Raw genomic sequence first — 23,215 nt, 5'->3', positions numbered from 1 at the left:
ATCTTGTGGGCGATGATTGTTAGCATAGCACAGATGGACAGGAAATTGTGCGTCTTCCGCAGCACACCGCTCACATATTTTACTGCTGAATATAAAGCACAGAGAGCACGTTTGGGGCAAAGAAATTTGGATCTCTTAGAAATTTGAAATCTTCTTGCCTCTCACAATACGGCCATAAGCTAATAAATCTCCATCTTTCATATTTGTTCCTCCAATAAGAAGTAAGAGAACTTCCTGTTTTATGGTCCTCAACTCATAATAAATTTGAAAACTAGCAAAGAGAAATCTCCCCCATTACCATTTTTCCCTTCTCAAGCAAAAATAAAATAAAATAAAATTCTCAGAGTAGCCTAGATCTCAGTTGTTAGAAATAGCTGTTTAGGATGTTCTTCTGACCTTTCCATATCTGAATACAGCAGAAAAACTCTCCTTTCAAACAAACCAGCCTGTGGCAGAGATTCCTGGTGCTTCCTAAGAAATGGGTGCTGAATAAATGCAATTTGTTATAGTTGTTATTTATTTTCTATCAAAACAGCCTGGGGTATGAAAATGGCATGTTTTTCTTTCAAATACTTTTTATTGCAGAGTATTTTGTTCATATGCTTATTATAATATCCTGACCTCCCTTAACTCTGTGTGTTTGTGCCTCAGCATTTTTCCCTAAAAAAGACAAATGACATTTCTTGGCCCTTTTCTGCTGCTGGCTGGAAGGGAGAAAATTAGACAAAGGGTCAGGGTCAACATGTGGGTTTTCATATTGGTAAAATACACATTACATTAAATTTGTCATCATAATCATTTTTTAAGTGTACGATTCAGTGGTAGTAAATATATTAACATTATTTTGTATCCATCACCATTATCCATCCCCATACATCTTTCATCTTGTAGGACTAGAATCTCATATAAAATCACTCTTATAGAATCCAGTGTAAGGCTAAAGTTTGAGCAAAACATCGGTGTTCACTTGAACAACACATTTACTGAAAGAGTAATGATAATTTTACTATAGCCGAATATTTAACAAGCCCTTTTACATATGTGGGTAATAAGAACAGGATCGGGAATAAGATAGGAATCCCTGCTTTTGCCATTTCTGTTAAACATAGTACTGGAAGTCCTAGACGGAATAACAAAACAAAGAAATAAAAGATATACAAATTAGAAAAAAAGATGTTAAATTGCCTCTGGTTGCAGACAATATAATCTAATATATAGAAAGCCCTAAAGATCATCTTTAAAAATCTGTTAGAAATAATAAATGAATTCAGCAAAGTTGCAGGATAGAAAATCAAAATGCAAATATCAGTTGTGTTATATACGCAACAATGAACAATCTGAAAAAGAAAATTTTGAAAAGAATTTCATTTATAAGAGCATCAGAAAATAAAATGCTTAGGAATAAAGTTAACCAAGTAGGTGAAAGACTTGTATACTAAAAACTTCAAAACATCGCTGAAAAAAATTAAAGACACAAATAAGTGGAAAGATAGATTGAAAGATTTTATATTGTTAAGATGGCAATACTATGCAAAATGATCTAAAGATTTAATGCAACCCCTATCAAAATCCCAAGGACAATTTTTGCAGAAATAGAAAAATCTACCCTATAATTAATGTGGAATATCAAAGGACTCCAAATAGCCAAAAAAAATCTTTAAAAAGAAAAACAAAGTTAGAGGGTTCACACTTCCTGATTTCAAAACTTATTACAAAGCTACAATAATCAAAACAGTGTGGTACTGGCATGAAGACAGACATATAGAACAATGGAAATAGAATAGAGATGCCAGAAATAAGTGTTCACGTATATGGTAAAATTATTTCTGACAAGGATACCAAAACCATTCATGGGAAGAGGATAGTCTTTTCAATATATGGTGCTGAGGAAACTGGACATCCACATGCAAGACAATGGTTACATCCTTATCTTAGGCCATATAAAAAATTAACTCATAATGGATCAAAGACATAAACATAAGCCTTAAACTATGAAATTATTAAAAGAAAACAAAGAGGAAAACTTTATTATGATTTGCCATTGAATTCTTAAATGTGACACTAAGAGCACAATTTAAAAAAAAAAAACTAAAAATAGCTAAACTGAACTGCATCATAATTAAAAACTGTGCATCAAAGGACACAACAGAGAGAAAAACCAACCTATGGAATGGGAAAAATATTTGTAAATCACATATATGTTAAAGGGTTAAAATCCAGAATACCTAAAGAACATCTACAACTCAATAACAACGACAAAAAACTCCCAAATATCTCAATTTAAAAAATGAGCAAAGAGCTTGAATAGACATTTCTTCAAAGAAGGGATACAAATGGTCAACATGCATATAAAAAAATGTTCAACATCACTGATCATTTGGGAAATGCAAATCAAAAGCATGATGTCGCCTCACAGGCATAATAGAATGGCTAACGAACAAATAAACAAAAAGAAAATAATGAGTGTTGATGGAGATGTGGAGAAGTAAAACCTTTTTGCACTGTTAGTAGGAATGTAAAATGGTGCAGCTGCTGTGAAAAACAATATGGCATTTTCTCAAAAAATTAAACATAAAATTAGCATATGATTCAGCAATTCTACTTCTGAATATATATTCAAAAGAATGGAAAGCAGGACTCCAACGAGATTTTTGCATATCCATGTTCATAGCAGCATTTATTCATAATAGCCAAGAGTCCATTGATTGATGAATGAATAAACAAATGTAGTATATACATACAATGGAATATTATTCAGACTTAAAAAGAAAAGGAATTTTGACATAGGCTACAACATGGATGAACCTTGAGAAAAAGATGCTAAGTGAAATAAATCAGTCACGAAAAGAAAATGTCAAAAAAAAAAAAGGACAAATGTTTTATGATTCCACTTTTATGAAATATCTAGAGTAGTCAAATTTATAGAAAGGAAGCAGAATGGTAGCTGCCAGGGATAAGCGAGGAGTTAATGAGGAGCTATCGTTTAATGGATATAGGATTTCAGTTTTGCAAGATGACAAAATTCTGGCACTTGTTCATACAACGATGTGAATTTAACACTACTGAACTATACATTTTAAAATGGTTAAGATAGCAAATTTTGTTATGTGTATTTTACACAACTAAATTAAAAAAAAAAAAAGAGTAGTAGCAGAGGTGCAGAAAACTTTAAGAAAACTAGCCCAAGGGCTTCTTTGTGCTACATTAATTCTCAATTTCTTTAAAGACTTGCCTAACTCCGCATTTGCTCCAGGGGAACATATCTGACAAATCATAGCCCACAATAATCTTTCCCATTTCAGTATTATATATGGCACTTAAGAATTTTGAATGTCTATCCCAAGAACAATGCTATGTATCAAAGTTTTTCCATTTCATCTTCAGATATTTTATGTCCTCAGGTCACTCCCCACCTCAATCTATTAAACCGTGAGATACCAAGGAGACAAGATTAAGGAAGGGATTTTTACTAACCCTACCAAAAAAGAAATTAAAAAACAATAACAAAATACTTGTTATTAAGACATTCCAATTAAATGAAAAACAATTTGGCAACTATTCAACACTTAACAAGACTTCAACTTCCCAACATTCTATTTTTCAAGGTGTACCTCAAGCCCCATATTCACTATGAAATTGCCTATTTCCTTCCTCCCTATAAAATTTTATTGCTATTTTTAATGTTGGTATTGTAAGCCTTAAAAAAGAGCATGTTCTTTTAGGTTACACGCATTGCCTTAAAAATCACTGTATCTCCACCACACCCACAAGCGTTTCATGAAGTGTCTTATATAGAGATACTGCTTGATTTATGAAGTCAGTTCCTAGCCATTTTTCCCTTGACCATTTTCCATGAGAACTGTTTCAACTCTCTCAGATCCCTCTTCCAATTCCACTTGCTTAATGAAGCCATTCCAAGAAGGCAATGAATTGGACTTCAGGGACATAACAATGAAAATTGAAAGAAGCTGCTGACTACGTCACTTTAGTCTAAATCATTTATCCTCCACCGGGTACTTTTTACCCTGGCAATTTCTTACCTCGATTGTTAGCTATGAAGCTCAAATTATTTCTCTATATGCATTTCTTCAACTGGATCTGGATAACTGGGATCAGTTATCATATGTTTACTTTTTACTCACTGCAAAGATTTCCCTATATTCCTACTTTCTCTGGACACCTCGTGCTTGTATATTCAATAATATCTGCTAATACTGGTTATGGGTAAGTGAGGAACAGGGGAGCAGGGAACCAACTGAGAGTTTGGGCTTTAATTTTATTAACTCTGTAATTGTGATTAAGTTATTTATTGATTTTTTTTTTTTAGGTCTTGATTTCTTCGTTTATTAAAAGTAATAACAGTGATCTCTAAATTCACCACTTTTCTTAGAGTACATTTAAGCTATGATTAAAGAGAGCCAAAAATACATTGACTTAAATAAAAGTTTATATCTCCTTTACAGTCCAGGGTTAATAGGATGGTCTTGCCATTTTGAGCAGATGGCTTCTACCCAGAGTCTACGGTGTCTTCTTAAGCTGCCACCATTAAGTCTGTATCCCAGCCAGATGAAAGGAAGAAAGGTCAAGGGCAATGCATATTCATTGCTTTTATAACTTGATCTGGAAGTGGCTCTTTGGCTCACATCTCATTGGCCAGAACTTGATCACATGGCCATGAAAAAAGAAGATGGGAAGTGTGTCTCTACCAGAGTGTCCAGCCAAAGCTCAGGTACTCGCTCATTAAAGAAGGGAAGGAGAACATTTAATTCAGTAGACCACATAACTTATTGCACTAACTAGATTAGTAAGAACTCTAAAGGGTCTGAGATTTTATACCACTTGCAAGATAACAAATTTACCTCGCACAGTCTCATAGATACTGACAAAGACATGAAACTCCTGGGTCTGGGACAAAGGTTTCTTATTCATGGCACTACAAGTAGCATGAGTATCACCATATATGCATCAGTTTACCTTGCCTTCCCAAGTCCCTTAGGGGCAATGCTGATTGGGCCCAGATGGATGCCTGCATACATAGTTGGTTGCATTACAAAAGAAAAACTTTGAATTTAGGGAACCCAATTTTTTTTACAATGGCAATAACCTGTCTGTCTTTTTCTCTAGAGAGAGGCACATTCTCTATCTTCAAAATCTGTTTATTACATAAACATCCTTAAAAAGATAATCCAGAATAAAGGAGTCATTGCCTCACTCATAGGACGCAGGGAAATGCAAGAGACCCATGGAGAACTGTCTCCCAACACAGGACACTATTAAGAGAGACGCAGGCTGTTATTATTAATTACACTTGGACAACAAGCACAAACCAGAACTTTTCTAGGGAAAATAGGACATATGTTCATTTTAATATTAAAGGATACTTAGAGATCTCTGCCACATAGTCTAATTTTGTAGTACTGCCATCTGAAGGAAAAATATAAAGGCCACCAGTTCTTTAGAGACCAAGATGTAAGTAAAGATAACAGCGATCAATGTGAAATCTTCCAGTTACCTCAACTGGCTCCTTAAATCTAATGCCACTAGTGTTAGGATCTTAAACAGATTTCACATGCTGTGATATGAATGTTGTATAATTTCGTGTGAGGACTCTAGACCAGGACATTAGGTAACTGAGATCTAAGGTCAACTTTTCTATTAATTTGATTTCCGATCTCGGATATGTCCCTTAATGTCTTTAACCTCAATTTATCCTGTATAATGAGTTATTAATGCTATCTCAGCCACTGACTATAGTATCTAGTTACCTTAAATGAACACAGGTCATTGGATAGCCCTGTCTGAAGTGTCTGTAGTTCCACCAATGTTCCGAGCACTTTTTCCATCTACTAGAAAATATTTCCTGTTTGTGCAGCCCCAAACGATGAAATGTTCTTTCTTTTAAACCTGTAAAGTTTTGGTCTAAATTTTAAATAAATTCAACGGAAGCTAAGTGAATTAGTTATACCCAGTTTTCAGTTAGGTTTACCTAGATCATAGCTTTCATTTCGAATACCGATTCCAGTGGCTCTTCTGGAAAACTGTAGAGGAAGTTTCTGAGGCTATTTCTGAGGCTAGGGAAGAGAAATTGGCAGCACTTGTGACAAATATTTCCATCCCTGATCTGAATCTCCCTTTTTATTTGCTACTATTTGATCCAGTGCTTTTCATCTAGCTTCTTCAAAAGACAAAGAGAACCTCTTTAATCACTTCTTCATAAAGAACTAAGAAACTCTTTACCTAAAGTATTATCTTCTTTTAATCCACATCTTCACTTAGTTCCAGGAATTCCTTGGTGCTTACTTGTTTTTGTATATTTTAATTATATTTTAATATCGGTTCTGAAGTCATTTCAAAGGACTTTATAAACTTTGACAATGAAAATGGGGTGTGGTAGAGACTGCCTATAGACCTAATTTCTGCCCTGTAACTTTGCAATATTTCCATCCTCTTCATTTCATTTTCAAAAACTTTTTTTCTTACAATTTTTTTCTTTGTTGCAAATTAGTCCTATAGGATTTCAGTTCAAAGAATGTTTCTAGGTCTAAGCTTCCAATTGTGGTATTTTTAAACACAGACCCCAGGTCTTCTGTGCATTTTTTGGTTATAAATTTTCTTTTCAGTATCTTCCCAATTATTATCCTTATTTTATAACAATTTCCTATTTATAATTTAAATTTTCATTTAATTTTCTTTTTATTCAAAGTTATTAATGAATATGATTCAGGGGGGAAAAAAAAAACAGAAGGGCTTACAAAGAAAACCAACAATTCTCTGCTCCAAGCCTCCTCGCTCACAAACACTTTTAACTGCTTACTCTTTGTTTTTCTGTGGCTCGCCTCCAAGTACTTAATTAACATGTTTATACGCCATATCCTGGCTCTTGGCCTCTGCTATGATAGATGAGGACTTTCCTCACTTATACCATTCCCCACTTCCTTAACTCTTTCTCTCTCTATATATAGTTTTATCGCCATAGTTTCTGCTCTGAAGATCTCTACAAAAATAACAATAAAATTAGTTAAAACTCACTTTCTTGGCCCATAAATTATAAAAAAAAAAAAAAAATGCGTCTTGGTTCCCCACCTTGTAAGATGGCAGAACACTAAAGTTTTCACCCTTCTCTCCTCCCTCCTTCTATCTCCTATGTCTGTTGGCTCTACCTTTACTTGTATTAATAGCAGAGTTGATGCTGTTTACAATTTGTTCTAGAATCTCAGTACAGTTTCCTATGATTTGTCTATAGGCTGATTCTAAAAGATGAAAGTCAATAAGTGATATTTCATTTGTTACCGTTGGGAGCGATCTAAATCCGTTGTTGCCCCAGTGGCACTGAGGGGACCTTGGTTCTTTCCGCTAATCCAGTAAAGAATTACAGATAGCAAAATTGAGGAAAAGTAAGATTCATTAAAGTACATTTCAAGAAACAGTGTATGCCAGAGGTGGCCGCAGCGCTGTAGAATTCAGGAAGTCAACCTTATATTGTGGCTGTGATGAGTGGTAACAGGGGCAGTGCCAGATAATTGGCATGTGAGGTCTTTTTGATGGACATTTTGCTGTTATATAACCCCCTGTTTACTGCGCATGCAGAATTCGGTCTGCTATAATTATATTGACCAACTTCTGGGCATAGGTATGATATTATAATGATGGTATAAGAGGCTAAGGTCAAGGATGGACAGTATGTATACTAACTGCACAATCACCCGTGTCCAGACTAAACCAGTAGCTATTTTGTGGTGTTTTACTTCCTTATAATGGTAATTTTTAACCATAAAATAGGTGTTTCAGGGTGGTTCTAAGGGAGACCTCTAGGTTGGGCCTGCATTTCCCCGTCACTCATGTCTACCTAACTGCCTCACACATTTATTGTGGCTCTTTCAATAACGAGCTGTATAAAAGGCTGCTGACTCCACTTCCTTTTCCAGTGTCACATTCTCCACTTAAAGTAGAATGTACTTGCAATCAGTTTCATTGGATTCTCCTTTTTCTTTTTGACTATTAACCAATTTATTTTAGCATATTCTGAAACATTTCTAGATTCATAATCATATTACTACCCCTTTATTTGTCCTTTCTTTGCCTTCCAGATATCTCCCTTTTAAAATCTTCCTTCCCTTTCCATAATATGAATTACTTGCTTTCCAGGCCTAGCGTACAGACTTCCCATCACAGCACTCTGGTTTGGATCCTCTGTTTTCTGCATCCTGTATCTTTTGCCTTGATTTGCTCTTATTTTTCTGGAGCGTATCCTCAAGAAACTTTCTATGAAAGGATACCTGAGCTTCTTAGTGGGTCTGAAAATTATGTCATTCTGCTATCACCCTTTGATTTAGCAGCTATTATCTTTGAGTATACAGTGCTGTTGGTAAGAAATGTAATCTCACTCCTCCTTGGCAACTTTTGTTTAATCTTTCCATGACCCACTTTTTGGGATGTTCTCCCTGTCTTTGGTTTTCTAAAATGTCACTAATTGTTTCTCTATGTGTCTCTTTAAACATTCATTGTGCTTAGCGCTACCTGAGCCCTTCATTCTGAATATTTGTGTTCTTTTTTAATTCTGGGAAATTTTTGTCTGATTTCTTTTGTTCCACAAAGTTGCCGAATCCTGGTCTCATTCTCTTCTTTAAATTTAAGACTCGGTTCTGCCCTTACATTTTTTTTCTATCTGCAACCGCACCCTAGATAATTTTATCATTTCCTGTGGCCTAAAATTCACTCATATCTTAATGATTCCTAAATTTACATCTTAGACCTATAGATCCTATAAAGTACAGATCCAACTGCCCATTTGACCTATGTACTTGGATGTGTAATAGACATCACAGATACAGCAAGGCCTAACTAGAAGTCTTTACATCTCTTTCACCCTTAATGCCTGTTCCAAATCCATTCTGTCACAAATCAGCAACACCATCCACTTAACTGCAAAATAAAAAACTCTACGTTATTTGTAATTCCATTTTTTCTCTCATCAAACAACAGATCCAGCAGCAAATTAAAAAAAAAAAAAATGTATCCTGAATCTGACCACTTCTCACCAATTCCACTAATCACCAAAACTATCTTTTCCAGTAAAGATAACATCATTTCTGGTTAAGAAAAATTACATTGTGAAATCTCTAGTTTGTCAGAAACGAGCAAGCTTTATTATCTCAAGCAGGTATACATGCAAAGCTATTAAAGAAAGCCATGGTAGCAAAAAGAAAAAGAAAAAATATATATATAAAGAAAAGGAAAAAACAAACAAGCGGAAAAATCCATGAAATACAGCTACACATCTATTAGAGTAAATAAAATCCAAAACACTGACATTAAATACTGGATCAAGTGGACTCTCACACAGTGCTGGGAATACAAAATGGTGCAGTCACTTTGGAAGACAGTTTAGTGGTTGCTTATAAGACTAAGCATACTATTCCCATATGATCCAGCAATCTCACTCTTGGGTTTGTACCTGAAAGAGTTGAAAACTCGTGCTCACACAAAAACCTGCACACTGATGTTTATAGCAGTTTTATTCAAAAATGCCAAAACTTAGAACCAATATGTTCTCCAGTAGGCAAATGTATAAATGAACTATGGTATATCCAGACAATGGAATATCATTTGATGTTAAAAAGAAATGGGCAATCCAAAAGAAATAACCATGAAAGAAAAGTGGGGGAAAAAAGAACTATTGAGCCATGAAAAGACGTGGAGGAACCCGAAATGCATATTATTAACTGAAAGAAGCCAACCTGGAAAGGCTACATATGTATGATTCCAATCATACGACATTCTATAAAAGGCAGTTATGGCAACACCAAAAAGATTAGTGCTTGCCAGGAGCATGGGGGAGGGAGGGATAACTAGGTAGAGCACAGAAACTACTGTTTATGGTACCATAGTGGCAGATACATGTCATTTATACACTCGTCTAAACCCACAGAATGTACAACACAAAGAGTGAAATCTAATGTAAACTATGGATTGTGTATAACAATGTATCAATGTAGGTTCATTAGCTGTAATAAACATACCACTCTGGTGGGGGACATTGATAATGCAGGAGGCTGTGCATATGGGAGAGGGGTGTAGGGGATGTATGGGAACTCTGTGCTTTCTGCTTCATTTGCTGTGAACCTAAAACTGCTTTAAAAAATAAAGTCTGTTAAAAATAAAGAGTTAAGCAAAGGAAGAAAATCCTATTGGAAGCATTTTTGAAATACACACAAAAAGAAAAGCATTTATGAGGCTCAGTTCAACTAATATAACAGATATTCCAGTTCTCTGCTTAAATCCTTCAGTGGGTTTTGAGTTGGGTCCCTAAGACTTCAAGATGAAAATTCATGTGAAATAAATTTATTTGAATGTATTCCCAGGAAACGTGGAAAGAGTGGGACAGTGGGCCTGGGGAGAAAAGGAAGCCCACGCAAGGGCAGAAGATGAAGTGAGTCCCACCAAAGGTAACTTTCTTTGAACCCGACAGGGAAGCTAGAGACAGTATTGGTCCCTCCTCAGAGTCAGCCCCGTCAGGACAGGAGAGAGGGCTATTTATACTCCCGCACCTGTCGGTCATTGGGTAAGAGCTTCTCCAGGGACACAAATATTCTCAGGCTCTAAGAACAAACCGTCCAGGCAGGCTCTGGTCACGGGGACAACTCTTGACGACAGACACCGGCACTAGATATTGGGAGTGAAAGAGCACAAAGTGGTGGAGTCCAAGGGAACAGCGGGTAGGGGACACTGACAGGGTCTTATGAAAGGGGCTCCCAGGTGACAAAGAGAATGCAACACAAACTCTATTGTAAGGTCCTCTGTGTCCAAACACGACTGTCCACACCTGCCTCTCCTCAGCTTTCCCTCGCTACACACTAACACTAAACTTTATGATTCCCCAGAGCAGAAGGTCATCATGGGACTTTAGACTTGCTAATTCCTATTAGAGTATAAGAATGATATTTTGAAGCATAAGATATTCAGAAATAATATGATACAAAATTAATTTCCTGTGGGAAAAAATACTCATGGGAGACCCGCAGCCAAAATAAAAATAAACCAGACTAATGACAACAAATCTCAAAAAAAGGAGAGATTCAACAATTGGAAAATACTGGTAAGTAAACGAGTAAGCACTGAAATTCCAAATGATGCGAACAAAATCTGAGATTTAAGAATAAGATTAGGCTGTGTACATAAAGCAAGAAGTGAAGTAAAATAAACCAAAAGGTTTTACTTTATTTGGGGAGAGTTGTGTAAAAACTGTAAAATTATCTCTAAGCATTAAAATCTGTTTTTTTAAATAAGTATAGGAAAGGAAAAGATATAAAACTTTCATACTAGAGATAAAAGAAAATCAGATGTCGATGCCATATTAAATTATAAAAGCAAATCTGTAATACATACTACAAGTTCGAACTTCAGAAACATTATACTAAGTTTAAAAAGATAGCTAAACATATTATATGATTCCATTTTTATGAAATATTCTGGAAAAAGCAAATCTATAGAGACAGACAGAGATCAATGGTTGCCTGGAGCCAGACTGAAAACAGAGGTTGTCCACAAATGGGCATAAGGAATCTCTCTGAGGTGATGGAAAATTCTAAAACTGAATTGTGGTGATGACTGTACAGTTAACTCTATCAATTTACTAAAAAATCTTTGAATTCACTTTGTGAACTTGATGGTATACAAATAATAACCTAATAAAGCTGCTTTTTTCAAAAAAGCAAAATACTAATCAGTATAACAATGATTTGTGCAAACACAGGTGTATTCGTATTTCCACAAAGAAAGCTCTGCCTTAGGACAATTCTATATTGTTTGAATATTTTTCAATAAAAAACATGACTTTGACATTCAGAAAAATTTATAAAGACAAATATTATCTTTGAAAGCTCTTGGATTAGATATGGTATGGTCCCCACCCACCCCAGCCTCCAAAAAAGCAAAGCTTGATTTCATATATTGTCTGGCCGAACATGGCAGTTTGATATGTTTTGCAAAAGTAGAGTAAATAAAAAAGACCAAGCCATTTGCAAGGCAACATCACCGAATGGGATGTCATAATGGTAACTGCTAGCATGACACCACTTTCGATTCATCTATTTAATGCGCATAACCATATAATGTTGCCATCCAGCCACTAGGTACTTGACAAAGACCACAGAGCTGGTGAATGCAGACCACGGATCTAAGTCCAGGCAGTCAGAATCCAGCATCTGGGCTCTGAAAATCATGCCAGATGGTCCGTACCTGGATGGAGGTCACATTACACCAACAAATTCTTCTCTGATTACCTGTCTGCTTTCGTAAAACTCTTGCTACATTTTTATTTTGACAGTAAACTTTTATTATTATTATTATTATTTTACTATTTCCATATTCCCAATTCGAGTCAATGAAATATGTATAGTAGGTACTCAGGCTTTTGTTTGCACAATTCCAAATAGCTAATACAGGAAATGGCACATAGTGGGGCTTAGAAAATATTAGAAAATATTTGTTGACTTATGTTGAATGCTTTCAACAATGTTTCTCTCCACAAATCCATATTGGTCGATAGTTTTGGGACCAGCCTTTAGAAACCACAAAAAAGGCATAATGAACAGACTAAAATCCATCCAATTTCTTTCAAGGTTTAAAATATCACGAAGCCTGATCACCCACCAAAAGAACACCGCAGCCCTACACATTTCAATTATTCCTACAGCTTCCCTGTCAAGTAATTAATAAGCCAAGCTCCCAGAGACTGATCATATATCAAATAGATGCATCGTGTTCTCCTACACTTCCTACAGAAACAGGTAATGCAGCATGTTAGCAGTGAAAGTAGGATATTAAAACCCATTTAGATTCTCACATCATTAGATGAGGAAAATAAATCTGGCCACTAATGCTTAGCTATGAGTTCCTTAAAATGATGCTGACCCTGCTAAGTCCCATATTTCTGCAGTTAAAGGTTATAAATGTTCATACCCCAAAATAAGCCTTAGAAACTCAAAGATTTCATTGGTCTTAGAATTTGAAAATAATGGCCTTTTCTCATTAAGTGACCCCTAAAGCCCAAATAAATGCAAACCCCAGAATGTACTAGTGTGAGAGGGGTCTCACCCGTGGGTCTTGGGTTACTGATATTATGACTCCACTTTTTTTTGTCAAGCTGAGATAAGAATAACAGTTCCCTGAAACAGTTGGGTTCACAACTCAATCTGAAAAGCTTCATTTCAATGTGGCCTCATTCATTAATCTTGAAATTAAGTTATATTAGCTCTTGGCATCTTAATGTTAAAGTCCTCAAATATACATGAAAAACTTATCTTATTCTTCTTCAGTGTTTAAAATTAATAATAGTGAAGATCCAATATTCAATTGACCACATCGTAGAATTAAAGTCAGTGAATTGCATAGGTTATAAGAAGTTCAGAAATCTTTAGAAATTTTATAACCAATATTATAACCAATATTCATATTCTATCAATATCATCACATTAAAACTCTTTGCATTATAAAGCTAATTTTACAAACTAATTTCTAATTAATGGCTAGTCATATACCATGTTGGGTAATATTTTCATGTTAAGCATCGAAATAAAAATCTCTTCCAGCTGAATTCTCACTGATAAATGAAATTTTGTTTAAAACACCAGTTTCAATTTTGCAACACAGGTAACCTTCTGCACTGTGTGCTCTGAGTTTAGTTTAGTTTTTATATTGTGTTTCTGATTCTAATTTTGATGAAAATCTTTGTTTTAGGTCATCTTCTGCTAGACAATTGAGAAATAATTGGCTTATATCCAAAATGCACACAAAATTGGGTATATACCTATTGACTTGCAGAGGGGTATCAATAAAACCAACCTTGTTCTGGAAAAGGGGTAGGTTCTTATAGGGTTTATAGCGGTCACCTTACAAGTGAACATGACCATGTGAACAGGGCAGTAAAAAAAGCAGGCTCTATAATTTTGATTTGCTCCTACTGACAGTAAAGGAAAATGTCTTATTTTGTATCTAGCATAGTTCCTAGCACATATTAAGTACTTGATAAAAAGGAAGGAAAGAAGGAAGGAAGAAAGGAAAAAAAGGAAGGAAGGAAAGAAAGGAGAGAGGGAAGGAGGCAAGGAGGAGATGGTTTGCAAAATTGCTTTGAAAACTGTAAATGCCATGCATACATAAGAGCTCAAAATTATTGTTGTTTTCACTTGCACCCAGGAAATGGTTGATCTTATTATGTGAACAATTGTACTTAGAGCATGTCTTCCTCATGCTCATGTCTCTTGCTCTCTCAGTTGAACTGAATTAATTGTCCCCTGTTAAGGCCTGACAATTCCTAAAGCAAAGCAAATCCATCTTCGTAAGCAAAAAGAACAACTGTTGCTTACCTAGGTCTAGTTGACAGGGGAATAAAAAGCTTTTCCGTTCTAACGAATAAAAGTAAATCTGTTTCACACCTCACTCAGACTTGTAGATTCCTCTAGAGAGAGGATGAACAGGGCAATAGGCCACTGAGATGAATGTCACAAAGAGAAACTACTCAAAATAAACACCACGGCATTCTTTATCTTTATGCAAATTTATATTACTTTTTTGATCCTCTCACAATGCCCTTTCCTGAATTCAGAAAGTACCTTAAAATTACACTTAAAAAACAAGACCTTCTGTGAAAATCTGTCAAGATGTTTGATTTTTCTCTAGTTATGATAGTCCAGTTTTATTAAAAATAACAACAAAACAATAACATTGCTGACATGTACCAAGAAGTTCAATACAAGTACTTGCAAGCAATGCATATATCCTGATAAAATTTTGTGTGTATGTGTGTGTGTGTGTGAGAGAGAGAGACAGACAGAGACAGAGACAGAGACAGAGACAGAGGTCCCACATTGGTTAAACCATATCAGAAATACCAGATTTAATTCTAGTTGTCATATTATGAGAGAAACAATGAAAACTGGCCTATTTATAGGAAGAGTGTGATCAGTCTATAAGTGTGAAGGCAGAACTTGACGTGTAATTTTGGACGATGTTTGAAATCCTGGGTTTGACTGAATTTACTTAGGAAATAAGTTCAGTGAAGAAAAGTAGTCCAAGGACTAAGCCCTTGGCTATTCTAACATTTAGATGTCCGGAAGATCAGGATCAAGAAAAGATGATAGAGATGTGCTTTAGTTTGAGTTTCCCCAGAAGCAGGTATTTGAGAGGTGAGCCTAAGAAACTAGCTACCATCAACCTTTAGCTGGAAGCCACTCTGAGGAGGCAGTTATTCCTTAATACTTTTAGCCTCCTATGATTGTGGGCTGAGTGGTCTCCAGCAGCCAAAGAAAACTCAAACGCTGACAGTTGAACGTTGGCTAGCAGGGGGCCCCAATCCCCAGGCAGAGGACCACTACAGGTCCATGGCCTGTTAGGCACCGAGCCGCACAGCAGGAGGTGAGTGACAGGCGGGCCAGCAAGAGAGGCTTCATCTGTATTTGCAGCCTCTCCCCAGCATCACCGACTCGGCTCCACCTCAGATGATCAGGCAATAGATTCTCATTAGAGTACTGGTCCCTGGTGCCAAAAAGGTTGAGGATCGCTGGGCTAGAGCACACCAAATGGATGGATTATGGGCAAGGCAACAGCCTCTACCCCAAGACAGAATGGTTAGAAATATGGGGGGAAAGAAAAGAGAGAGCGATATTCCGAAAGCCAAGTGAATTATGAGTTAATACTGCAAAATGGATCCTTCCATTACTTTTCATATTAGAAACATGCCCTCTAATTGTCCTTTCAACAATATTCTATTAACCAGCAGAAAAATAAAAGTCATTGGCATTGAGTCCCCAAACTAACATTCTTCTTCTCCTACCTTTAGAATGAGTTCTATACAATAACAGATAAGTGGCTTATGAACAATATGTTAATTAAAGGAGTCGTGCCAAATACATGAACATTTATAACCTTTGTGGCAAAAAGAAAACAATTTTTACAGGGCCTCATGGAGGGCTATTGTTCATGTAAAAGATATTAGCTGAGCGATCATCAAAAACGTTTACCACTGAATGTAGTATATACTTTATAAAATCATGAGAACATGCTTATTGGTTTCTATATCCAGTTTCGATTTCACTAGAATTTAATGACCCCCAAAATAAAATTCTCTGATTTGAAAGTCCCAAAATCCCATAAATTATATTCCGTTACTCATTTTACATGTTTCTTTTAAAAATATTTTCTTCATTATTTGAAAAACATTGTGAGTATTCTTTTTAATTCTTAAGTGAAAAAAATCATGGGTATTCTTTTTAATTCTAAAGTGTATGCAAAGGGCTGGAAAAAAAAAGATTTATCTGCAGAAAAGTAAATAAGTAAATGAGATTTGTTTTTCAGCTCACCTTCATGTAAAAAGGTAACCTTTTGTAACTTTACCAACAGGAAAAAGCAGACAGCAAGGAGATTTGCTGTGTAAATAATAGCCTTTGGCATGACTAACAGCAAGCATATTCTAAAGCACTCTCTCTTAAGCAACTCATAAAAAGATAATTCAGCATCCGATCACTGCTATTTTGTGTGTAGAGGACACCACTTCAAAATAACTGTATACTGCTCGAGAAGGTATTAACTGAAACTTGGATTTGGATATTTTATTTTGAAGATATTTATCAAGAAAAATCATCATGCCTGTGGGGTTGACACTGCCTCCTCAGTTGTTTGCCTTTAAGAACCATTTAAAGGACCAAGAAGAGAAGGAAAATTGAAAAGTAAATTAAATGTCACAAGTGAAGGGCTGTCACCTCAGATTTAATAATGTCACTGTTGAAAGTTAAATACCAGGTGATCATTAATATGAAAATGTGTGAGAAATCTACTATATAATTACAGAAACATATAGCCAGCATTCTCAGAGCTAAAAAAAAAAAAAATTCAACTTCACCTACAGAACTTTCTAAATGATTGGTACTATACACACAGCCTATCTGTACCAGCCCATTATATCTAAGTAGTTAAAAATTACTTGAGTTATGAGGATGGGACTTGGATTATTTTTACTCCAATGCAATCTATTTGATTTTTTCTTATGCTTTCTTTGATATTTGTCCTTTAAAATGGATGTGATCCAGTGTGTTGGAGGTATAGTCCTATTTACCTTACAAAATGGTTCCCTCTGCAGGCAAATACTTTCTGGTTATGTGATGTCGAACATAGATAATAATTCAATCACGGTTTTCGTGGGGATTATTCAAGAATGCACAGCACACAGACTCCTCTCAACTTCACTCTTCCATCCCTATTTTAATATACATCACCAGGATGATGACATTCAGGACCGTATTTCATCAGTACCTGTCTTTCTCCTGATGTATTGTGTTTCATACTATCGCTTTTAAAGTGACATAGAATTCCTAGTGAGTGAAAACTCATAAATAATATTATAATTAAAAATAAAAGATTACTTAGAAGGTAGCAAGTATATTTAGATGTGACTTTTAAATGGCAGACGCATGGCTTTTTTCAAATCTCAGAAACATCTCTTATGTGGTCCATGAGGGACCTGGGGAAATTATGGTTTTTCACACTTTCTACATTTTCTTGGTCTTTCTCAGATAAACTCACACTCAGCGAGAAGATAAGCTTACATCCAGATTTTAGGGGTATTAAGGATGGACATGAAAGTCTGCTCGACCTTTATTTTGGTGAGATTGTAAATCTCTTGTATTATTAACCTTCTCAGAGTGTCAGAAATAGTATATGTACTGATTTTCTTTTTCATTGTCCTTTCCCGTCCCTCTGCCTTTCTCATTTCTCTTCTGGTCAGTCTGGACAAGGATAAATTGAAGTGTAAGAATAGTTCAGGGGGAAGGAGCAACAGTTCTCTCTCAGGCTAATCTTAAAGACCACTGTTGCAAACCCTACTTAATTTTTAAAGTGCCAAGATAGTATGAGATGGCCATTTAAAAAGCCACCATTGTTTATATTTATTTGTTTAAATAATCCAGCAAATAGCAGACCAAGGACTATGTAACCCATGAAAACCAAGGCTGCAATTAGATCTTTTATTCAACTTCTTAGCAAATATGTCTTATATATACATGTGTTTATTACAAAAATAGTTCGTTTATGGAATTAAAAAAATCACAAGGTATAAAAGGGTAAACAATAAAAAGCGAGTCCTCACCTCATCTTAAATTTCTAATCCCAGTTCTCAGATGTAACTGATTTTCTTTCTTGTGTATTTGTTAGATCACTACCATCTAAATTGAAATGCCATGTAAGCCACATATGCAATTTTAAGTGTTTTAGTAGTGGCATTAAAAAATTGAAAGAAGATTAAGTTAATTTCAATAGCATATTCTATTTAACCCAATATATTTAAAATGTTAGCATTTCAACATGTAATCAATATAACATTATAACGTTATTACAAAAATATAACATGTAATCAATATAATAGCATTAGCAAGATATTTTACCTTTTTTATACTAAATTTTCTATATCCAGTGTGTATGTTACATTATATCTCAATTCAGACTAGCAGCATTTCAAGGACTTAATCATCAGATGTGATTATTGGCTACTGTATTACATAGAGTAGCTCTGGGTGTTTTTCATTTGACTTTCATACATAAAGAAACAAATTCTACACATCGTTTTACACCTAAGATTTTTCAATTATTGCAAAGATTTCAATAGCAGCAAATGAAGATATGACTCGGTTTTCAACAGCCACATTTCAGAAGCTTTCCATCTTTTACTCTATCATTTAAAATACATCATTTCTCACAAGTGTGAGTATACACATTTGGTGTGAATTTTTTGGCCTGATAGTATATATATATATATATATATAAAGTTTTGAATTTTGGTGCCAAATTGCTTTCCAAAGGTAGAAGATTTATGTTTCATCCTTTATTTTCAAACTTTTCAATCTCAGTCAATTAGATAACCTAAAATATAATATTTTGTGTCTTCTTGATATCCAGTGAAATCAGCATCTTTACAGATGTTTATAAGCCATGTATATTTTGTGAACTGCATGCTCATGTACTTACTCCATTTATCCACTGAGTCATTGTTCTTTTTAATTGATTTTCAAGAACTTTTTTTTAATATTAAGAAAATTTGTCTTTTCTCTGTCAAATATGTTGTAAATATTTCCTCTAGTTTGTTAGGTCTTTTGATATTATATATATTTTGTTGAACAAAAGTTTTTCATTTTTATTTAGTTAGGTTTATCAACCTTTTTCTACATTACTTCTATCTTTTTTGCTTAATCAAAGATTATGGGGGAAAAAATCACTGTTTTCTTGCAGTACATTTCTTGTAATTTTATTATCTTTTGGACTTCAGGGGCACACAATTAGATTAACTATAATCCATCCTTCATGAAACATTCTCATTCTTACGTATGAATGACTTTTATTTAGTTTATTTAATTATTTTTCAATAATGTAAAAATCACCACGACCCAAAACCGAAGTTAAATATTTATAATGAATAACAATTTACCATGTGGTTCCCCCCACATTCCATCCTCCTGGCTCCCCACCAGCACCAGAAATAATTATTATTCTGAATTCTGGTTTCATCATCCCCTTGCCTATAATTTCTTTTTTAGGTTATTTAGGGTGAATATTTATTGCATTTATATGAGTAACTAAAAAGTGTGTTTTTGTAGTGTATGTGTGATTTTAGCTATTTTAAACTTTATTAAAAAGCTGTCTTGCATGTTAAGAGTTCCTTTTTAAATTAAGTTATGCAGCTAAGAGTCAACAAATATTATATTGCTAACATAAATCTCTCATGCTTCCTACCACTATAGTTCATTAATATACTATGATATTCTACTGTGGGCATATCCACAATATATTCATCTTTATTCCGATGGGTGACGTTTGATTTATTTTCATATTTTTGCTACTGTAAACAAGGCTGCTATACAGGCTTTAAAAATATCTCCTCCTGTACATATGTAAGATTGTCTTTTGGGGATATACCTAGAAAAGAATTGCTGAATCATAGAGTTTATAAATAAATTTTGGAAAAAATGCCAAATTTAAGAGAAAATGCCAAACTTTTCACAAATGGTTACACAAATTTACACTCCCATTAGCAATGTGGCTCTAAGTCCACTATCTTTTCATCCTGACATTGTCGAACTATTTTTTTTTTACCATTGAAATGGGAAGTGTATGAAATTTTAAGATATTATATGTTTTAATCAGCCATTGTAATATTTTCTTTTGTAAATTGGCTGCTCAAATTATTTACTCACTTCTTTGGCATTGTTTGGAAGAGTTCTTTATGTATTTTAGATATGAGGGTTTTGTCTGTTACATTTAAACAAATAACTTCCCTCATTTTCTGTTTTCTTAGGCACTCCATTGAGGGTGTCTTTTAATAAACAAAAAAAGAGGTTCAGAGAAAAAGAACACCATATGCAAATATCCTGAGTCAAGAAAGAGTTTGGAGTAGATGAGGGCCAGATAGAAAGACAATGTAACCTTCGGTAGAAACGTAGTATAAATTGGGTATAGGCTTTTAAAGAATTTTTTAAAAATGGGAGCTGAGGGTAGAAAGTGTATTTAAGAAACCATCCTGGCTTCTCTGTGGAGACTTGCTGGGGAAAGCATGTAGATATGAGAACACTAGCTAGGAAGCTCTTGGAGTAGTACATGTGACAGTAAAAAATACCTTCATTTACAGTGGTGGCACTGGAGATGACAGAAGGTGGATGTGAGGTATTCGGAGGTAGTAAGTATCTCACCATTCTCCATGCCTTATATTCTACACTGCAGCCATAATAAACTACTCAGTATTTCCCAAAAGAGCATGCTGGTGCTCACATGCCACCATGACCACACTGCTCCAGTGTCACTTTCTGCCACAAGTAAAATAATGACCACCATCCTTTATGTCCCCGCTATGTCTTCTGGATATTTTTATAGTAGCACCTATTACAGATAGATATGCAGATATTTATATGTATTTTCCCCCCTTCTTATCTATAAGTTTCTCAAAGTTGGGTCTGTGTTTCTCACATTTTATTATTTTTCCCAGTCCTGGCTATATGCCTGGCATATTCCAAGAACAATGACTTATAGTTTGCAAACAATATTAATCTTTTTTATTTCCTGTGGAACAAAATGAAACCCTTAAAGAACTCCATAAAATTGCTTCTCTATGTATCCTACCTAGGTCATGTAGATAGAGAGAACTTTCTCATTCTAAATACAATATATTTCCCTGAGATGGGGAGTTGAAAGGACAAATGTTTCAAAGACACCATGCCAATATCAAGCTCTGACACAGTGGATGCTGCTGGATGGAGAAATAATCCTGGAAGTGTCTCTCCAACCTCAATAACATCCCACAAAAGCCAGAGCCCCCCACCGTAGAACCCCAAGAGACTTTAACTCTTCTTTGCTTAGAAGAAAGGCCCATAGAGGAGAGAGATCAGCTTTGCCTCAGGCTCTACTTGCCTCAGTCGGTAGACCTGCCCTTGAACCAGATACCATCCTTTATAAAGATGAACCATAACACCCTCTAGTGTCTGTGACAATCACCTAAGACCACCCTTTTACCTTCCTTATTACTCACACGAGCCTTTACACTTAGTCTGTGTACTTGGTCTCCCAAGTTCAAACATTGGGTTTCCTTAACAAACTGAGATTTGATTTTGTCCTGAGTTCTCACTGAAACTTCATTCTTATCAAACCAAAATCCTAAAATTAGACACCTCTCTATTTAGCACTGGCAAAATTTATCTTCTTCTAAAGACCCCATCCTATGACAATATGATCCAGAGAGATATTAAAAATAGACCGAGGTTGAAGAAAGAGGATATAAATAAATCTAGCCATAGTATCCAGCATCTTGCTCTCCTTTCAGAGCCCATGAAATAAAGGTGTATCATCTAATTAACCTATTATCCCTCTCTCTGACCAAGTGCATATCATCCCTCTCTTTGATCAAGTATAATTTGGTTCTGTCTTTTTTACTCTAGAGTGGAACTAAATTGGAATAATACAGAACAAACACTTGTGGGTGTCTGTGTTTTACTGTACAGGAAAAGCTAACAAGAGGTTAACTATAAATATTTGACAGCTCAAAATATTATGAATGTGTGATTAGAAGTATTTCTCTTCCCGCATGGACATAACTTGAAACGGAGTCAAGAGGATTGATGAGCCTGCAGCGATGATGAGGGGTCTGAGCTGAAACTGTCTCTGTGAATGTCATTAAGGAGATTAAGTGCACGTAAATGCAGTTCTGCCGGGCAGCAGAGATGTTCTCCCCACGTAATTCACTGCCATATCAGACAGTTTGGCCATCATTATCTCAAAACAACAACAACAATTAATATGGAAGTGGCAGGTTTTGAGGACATTATCCCTATAGGACAAAACTGAAGGAGGTAGGGGTGGGGGGATGGACCAAAAAGGTAAAGGGGATTAAGAAGTATGGATTTCCAGTTATAAAATAAATAAGTCATGGGAATGTAATGTACAGCATAGGGAATATAGTTAATAATATTTTAATAACTTTGTATGGTAACAGATGGCTACTAGACTTATCATGTTGATCACTTCATAACGTATATAAATATCAAATGTCTATGTTGTAGACCTGAAACTAATATAATATTATATGTCAACTACGCTTTAATAAAAAAAAAAATCTGAAGTAGAGAGAAGACAAAGAGTAAGACACAGCCAACAAGAATACTTTAAAAACATACTGATAACTTTCCAAATTTCTTTTGTGGTTTTCAAATAACTAAGATATGTAAAATACAAACTATTATCCTTACTTGGAATAGGAAGAGCACATGACCTGTGTGCTTAATGTAACAGAGCTGAAAACTTCAGGACAAGAAATCAGTATATTTGAAACTGAGATTCCAGAATTGCTGAGCTGAAGCTACTTCCAGATGACTTTACCATAGACAAATGAGAAAATAACAGTTCCTTTGCCATGGATTTTTCTCTAAATGTATCCAGCACACTCTTCTTTCCCCAGAGAGTTTAAAATTTTCTTCTCATGGAGGCAGCTTCCTTCTAAGACATGATGTAGTAGATGTGTCTCACTTGCTCTGGGACAGCTCAGTGGAAGTCTCCACAGCTGCACTGTCTACTGGGTAGTAGACACGTGGCTATCGAGCACTTAACATGTGGCTAATTCAAGTCAAAATGTGCTGTAGGTAAAAACTGCACACTGGGTTACAAAGACTTCTTATTAGGAAAAAAAAATAAT

General features: G+C 35.2%; 1 long non-coding RNA gene across 1 annotated transcript in view; it reads right to left on the bottom strand.

The window, feature by feature from the left end:
• LOC120585121 (uncharacterized) overlaps positions 1-23,215 on the bottom strand; it is a 257,701-nt gene that overhangs the window by 70,986 nt on the left and 163,500 nt on the right. The gene's annotated exons all lie outside the window — the stretch shown is intronic.

This window comes from Pteropus medius, unplaced genomic scaffold (assembly GCF_902729225.1).
Source record: "Pteropus medius unplaced genomic scaffold, Ma_sr-lr_union100, whole genome shotgun sequence".
Taxonomy (NCBI): Eukaryota; Metazoa; Chordata; class Mammalia; order Chiroptera; family Pteropodidae; genus Pteropus; species Pteropus medius.
Note: the sequence above shows the minus strand (reverse complement) of the source record. Positions and strands in the feature narration are given on the sequence as shown.